Below are 6,225 nucleotides of genomic sequence, written 5' to 3' on the forward strand. Positions count from 1 at the left end.
AAATCCAAAAATCTCAGACGCTCTTTGTGTTATTTTATAAAAGTAACGGTTACAGAGCAGATCACTGAAGAGACGCCGTCTGTTTATAGTTTATAGGCCAGATTTGGGGAAAAATGGGTCGAATTTCAGTACAAGTAAAAGTAAAAAAAAGAAGTAAAAACTTCAGTTCAGCTTATTTTATTATAAGGGTTTAAAATGACCACCATTTATTTGACTGGAGAAAAGAGTTACAACCTCATATGACACCCAGCTTCTGAATGTAGCTTATGATATATGAAAGTTATGAAGAATATGACAGTGCGTTTTTGAGCTAACGATCTAAACTGTCACATCACTGTAACGGTCTAAACTGTCACGACGCCGTAAACTACATTAGAGAAAGCTAACGGTCTAAACCGTCATGGCGCCGTAAACTACATTACCAAAAGTTAACGATCTAAACCGTCACAACACTGTAAACTACATTAGAGAAAGCTAACGGTCTAAACTGTCACGACACCGTAAACTACATCAGAGAAAGCTAACAGTCTAAACCGTCATGACGCTGTAAACTACATTAGAGAAAGCTAACAGTCTAAACCGTCACGACGCTGTAAACTACATTAGAGAAAGCTAACAGTCTAAACCGTCACGACGCTGTAAACTACATTAGAGAAAGCTAACGGTCTAAACCGTCACATCATTGTAAACGACATTAGAGAAAGCTAACGGTCTAAACCGTCACAACGCCGTAAACTACATTAGAGAAAGCTAACGGTCTAAACCGTCACGACGCTGTAAACTACATTAGAGAAAGCTAACGGTCTAAACCGTCACGAAGCCGTAAACTACATTAGAGAAAGCTAACGGTCTAAACCGTCATGACTCCGTGAACTACATTAGAGAAAGCTAACAATCTAAACCGTCACGACGCTGTAAACTACATTAGAGAAAGCTAACAGTCTAAACCGTCACGACACTGTAAACTACATTAGAGAAAGCTAACAGTCTAAACCGTCACGACGCTGTAAACTACATTAGAGAAAGCTAACGGTCTAAACCGTCACATCATTGTAAACTACATTAGAGAAAGCTAACGGTCTAAACCGTCACAACGCTGTAAACTACATTAGAGAAAGCTAACAGTCTAAACCGTCACGACGCTGTAAACTACATTAGAGAAAGCTAACGGTCTAAACCGTCACATCATTGTAAACTACATTAGAGAAAGCTAACAGTCTAAACCGTCACGACGCTGTAAACTACATTAGAGAAAGCTAACGGTCTAAACCGTCACATCATTGTAAACTACATTAGAGAAAGCTAACGGTCTAAACCGTCACGACGCTGTAAACTACATTAGAGAAAGCTAACAGTCTAAACCGTCACGACGCTGTAAACTACATTAGAGAAAGCTAACGGTCTAAACCGTCACATCATTGTAAACTACATTAGAGAAAGCTAACGGTCTAAACCGTCACAACGCTGTAAACTACATTAGAGAAAGCTAACAGTCTAAACCGTCACGACGCTGTAAACTACATTAGAGAAAGCTAACGGTCTAAACCGTCACATCATTGTAAACTACATTACAGAAAGCTAACGGTCTAAACCGTCACGACGCCGTAAACTACATTAGAGAAAGCTAACAGTCTAAACCGTCACGACGCTGTAAACTACATTAGAGAAAGCTAACGGTCTAAACCGCCACGACGCTGTAAACTACATTAGAGAAAGCTAACAGTCTAGACCGTCACGATGCTGTAAACTACATTAAAGAAAGCTAACAGTCTAAACCGTCACGACGCTGTAAACTACATTAGAGAAAGCTAACGGTCTAAACCGTCACGACGCTGTAAACTACATTAGAGAAAGCTAACGGTCTAAACCGTCACATCATTGTAAACTACATTAGAGAAAGCTAACGGTCTAAACTGTCATGACTCCGTAAACTACATTAGAGAAAGCTAACAGTCTAAACCGTCACGACGCTGTAAACTACATTAGAGAAAGTTAACGGTCTAAACCGTCACATCACTGTAAACTACATTAGAGAAAGCTAATTGTCAAAAGTGTCACGACGCCGTAAACTACATCAGAGAAAGCTAACAGTCTAAACCGTCACGACACTGTAAACTACATTAGAGAAAGCTAACAGTCTAAACCGTCACGACGCTGTAAACTACATTAGAGAAAGCTAACGGTCTAAACCGTCACATCATTGTAAGCTACATTAGAGAAAGCTAACGGTCTAAACCGTCACAACGCTGTAAACTACATTAGAGAAAGCTAACAGTCTAAACCGTCACGACGCTGTAAACTACATTAGAGAAAGCTAACGGTCTAAACCGTCACATCATTGTAAACTACATTAGAGAAAGCTAACAGTCTAAACCGTCACGACGCTGTAAACTACATTAGAGAAAGCTAACGGTCTAAACCGTCACATCATTGTAAACGACATTAGAGAAAGCTAACGGTCTAAACCGTCACGACGCTGTAAACTACATTAGAGAAAGCTAACAGTCTAAACCGTCACGACGCTGTAAACTACATTAGAGAAAGCTAACGGTCTAAACCGTCACATCATTGTAAACTACATTAGAGAAAGCTAACGGTCTAAACCGTCACAACGCTGTAAACTACATTAGAGAAAGCTAACAGTCTAAACCGTCACGACGCTGTAAACTACATTAGAGAAAGCTAACGGTCTAAACCGTCACATCATTGTAAACTACATTACAGAAAGCTAACGGTCTAAACCGTCACGACGCCGTAAACTACATTAGAGAAAGCTAACAGTCTAAACCGTCACGACGCTGTAAACTACATTAGAGAAAGCTAACGGTCTAAACCGCCACGACGCTGTAAACTACATTAGAGAAAGCTAACAGTCTAAACCGTCACGATGCTGTAAACTACATTAAAGAAAGCTAACAGTCTAAACCGTCACGACGCTGTAAACTACATTAGAGAAAGCTAACGGTCTAAACCGTCACGACGCTGTAAACTACATTAGAGAAAGCTAACGGTCTAAACCGTCACATCATTGTAAACTACATTAGAGAAAGCTAACGGTCTAAACTGTCATGACTCCGTAAACTACATTAGAGAAAGCTAACAGTCTAAACCGTCACGACGCTGTAAACTACATTAGAGAAAGTTAACGGTCTAAAGCGTCACATCATTGTAAACTACATTAGAGAAAGCTAACGGTCTAAACCGTCACATCACTGTAAACTACATTAGAGAAAGCTAATTGTCAAAAGTGTCACGACGCCGTAAACTACATCAGAGAAAGCTAACGGTCTAAAGCCTCAAATCACTGTAAACTACATTAGAGAAAGTTAACGGTCTAAACCGTCACAACGCCGTAAACTACATTAGAGAAAGCTAACAGTCTAAACCGTCACGACGCTGTAAACTACATTAGAGAAAGCTAACGGTCTAAACCGTCACATCATTGTAAACTACATTAGAGAAAGCTAACGGTCTAAACCGTCACAACGCCGTAAACTACATTAGAGAAAGCTAACGGTCTAAACCATCACATCATTGTAAACTACATTACAGAAAGCTAACGGTCTAAACCGTCACAACGCCGTAAACTACATTAGAGAAAGCTAACAGTCTAAACCGTCACGACGCTGTAAACTACATTAGAGAAAGCTAACGGTCTAAACCGTCACATCATTGTAAACTACATTAGAGAAAGCTAACGGTCTAAACTGTCATGACTCCGTAAACTACATTAGAGAAAGCTAACAGTCTAAACCGTCACGACGCTGTAAACTACATTAGAGAAAGTTAACGGTCTAAACCGTCACATCATTGTAAACTACATTAGAGAAAGCTAACGGTCTAAACCGTCACATCACTGTAAACTACATTAGAGAAAGCTAATTGTCAAAAGTGTCACGACGCCGTAAACTACATCAGAGAAAGCTAACGGTCTAAACCGTCACATCATTGTAAACTACATTAGAGAAAGCTAACAGTCTAAACCGTCACGACGCTGTAAACTACATTAGAGAAAGCTAACGGTCTAAACCGTCACATCATTGTAAACTACATTAGAGAAAGCTAACGGTCTAAACCGTCACAACGCTGTAAACTACATTAGAGAAAGCTAACAGTCTAAACCGTCACGACGCTGTAAACTACATTAGAGAAAGCTAACGGTCTAAACCGTCACATCATTGTAAACTACATTAGAGAAAGCTAACGGTCTAAACCGTCACATCATTGTAAACTACATTAGAGAAAGCTAACGGTCTAAACTGTCATGACTCCGTAAACTACATTAGAGAAAGCTAACAGTCTAAACCGTCACGACGCTGTAAACTACATTAGAGAAAGTTAACGGTCTAAACCGTCACATCATTGTAAACTACATTAGAGAAAGCTAACGGTCTAAACCGTCACATCACTGTAAACTACATTAGAGAAAGCTAATTGTCAAAAGTGTCACGACGCCGTAAACTACATCAGAGAAAGCTAACAGTCTAAACCGTCACGACACTGTAAACTACATTAGAGAAAGCTAACAGTCTAAACCGTCACGACGCTGTAAACTACATTAGAGAAAGCTAACGGTCTAAACCGTCACATCATTGTAAACTACATTAGAGAAAGCTAACGGTCTAAACCGTCACAACGCTGTAAACTACATTAGAGAAAGCTAACAGTCTAAACCGTCACGACGCTGTAAACTACATTAGAGAAAGCTAACGGTCTAAACCGTCACATCATTGTAAACTACATTAGAGAAAGCTAACAGTCTAAACCGTCACGACGCTGTAAACTACATTAGAGAAAGCTAACGGTCTAAACCGTCACATCATTGTAAACGACATTAGAGAAAGCTAACGGTCTAAACCGTCACGACGCTGTAAACTACATTAGAGAAAGCTAACGGTCTAAACCGTCACATCACTGTAAACTACATTAGAGAAAGCTAATTGTCAAAAGTGTCACGACGCCGTAAACTACATCAGAGAAAGCTAACGGTCTAAACCGTCACATCATTTTAAACTACATTAGTGAAAGTTAACAGTCTAAACCGTCACGACGCTGTAAACTACATTAGAGAAAGCTAACGGTCTAAACCGTCACATCATTGTAAACTACATTAGAGAAAGCTAACGGTCTAAACCGTCACAACGCTGTAAACTACATTAGAGAAAGCTAACAGTCTAAACCGTCACGACGCTGTAAACTACATTAGAGAAAGCTAACGGTCTAAACCGTCACATCATTGTAAACTACATTAGAGAAAGCTAACGGTCTAAACCGTCACATCATTGTAAACTACATTAGAGAAAGCTAACGGTCTAAACTGTCATGACTCCGTAAACTACATTAGAGAAAGCTAACAGTCTAAACCGTCACGACGCTGTAAACTACATTAGAGAAAGTTAACGGTCTAAACCGTCACATCATTGTAAACTACATTAGAGAAAGCTAACGGTCTAAACCGTCACATCACTGTAAACTACATTAGAGAAAGCTAATTGTCAAAAGTGTCACGACGCCGTAAACTACATCAGAGAAAGCTAACAGTCTAAACCGTCACGACGCTGTAAACTACATTAGAGAAAGCTAACAGTCTAAACCGTCACGACGCTGTAAACTACATTAGAGAAAGCTAACGGTCTAAACCGTCACATCATTGTAAACTACATTAGAGAAAGCTAACGGTCTAAACCGTCACAACGCTGTAAACTACATTAGAGAAAGCTAACAGTCTAAACCGTCACGACGCTGTAAACTACATTAGAGAAAGCTAACGGTCTAAACCGTCACATCATTGTAAACTACATTAGAGAAAGCTAACAGTCTAAACCGTCACGACGCTGTAAACTACATTAGAGAAAGCTAACGGTCTAAACCGTCACATCATTGTAAACTACATTAGAGAAAGCTAACGGTCTAAACCGTCACGACGCTGTAAACTACATTAGAGAAAGCTAACAGTCTAAACCGTCACGACGCTGTAAACTACATTAGAGAAAGCTAACGGTCTAAACCGTCACATCATTGTAAACTACATTAGAGAAAGCTAACGGTCTAAACCGTCACAACACTGTAAACTACATTAGAGAAAGCTAACAGTCTAAACCGTCACGACGCTGTAAACTACATTAGAGAAAGCTAACGGTCTAAACCGTCACATCATTGTAAACTACATTACAGAAAGCTAACGGTCTAAACCGTCACGACGCCGTAAACTACATTAGAGAAAGC

This window comes from Pygocentrus nattereri, chromosome 7, assembly GCF_015220715.1.
Source record: "Pygocentrus nattereri isolate fPygNat1 chromosome 7, fPygNat1.pri, whole genome shotgun sequence".
NCBI lineage: Eukaryota > Metazoa > Chordata > Actinopteri > Characiformes > Serrasalmidae > Pygocentrus > Pygocentrus nattereri.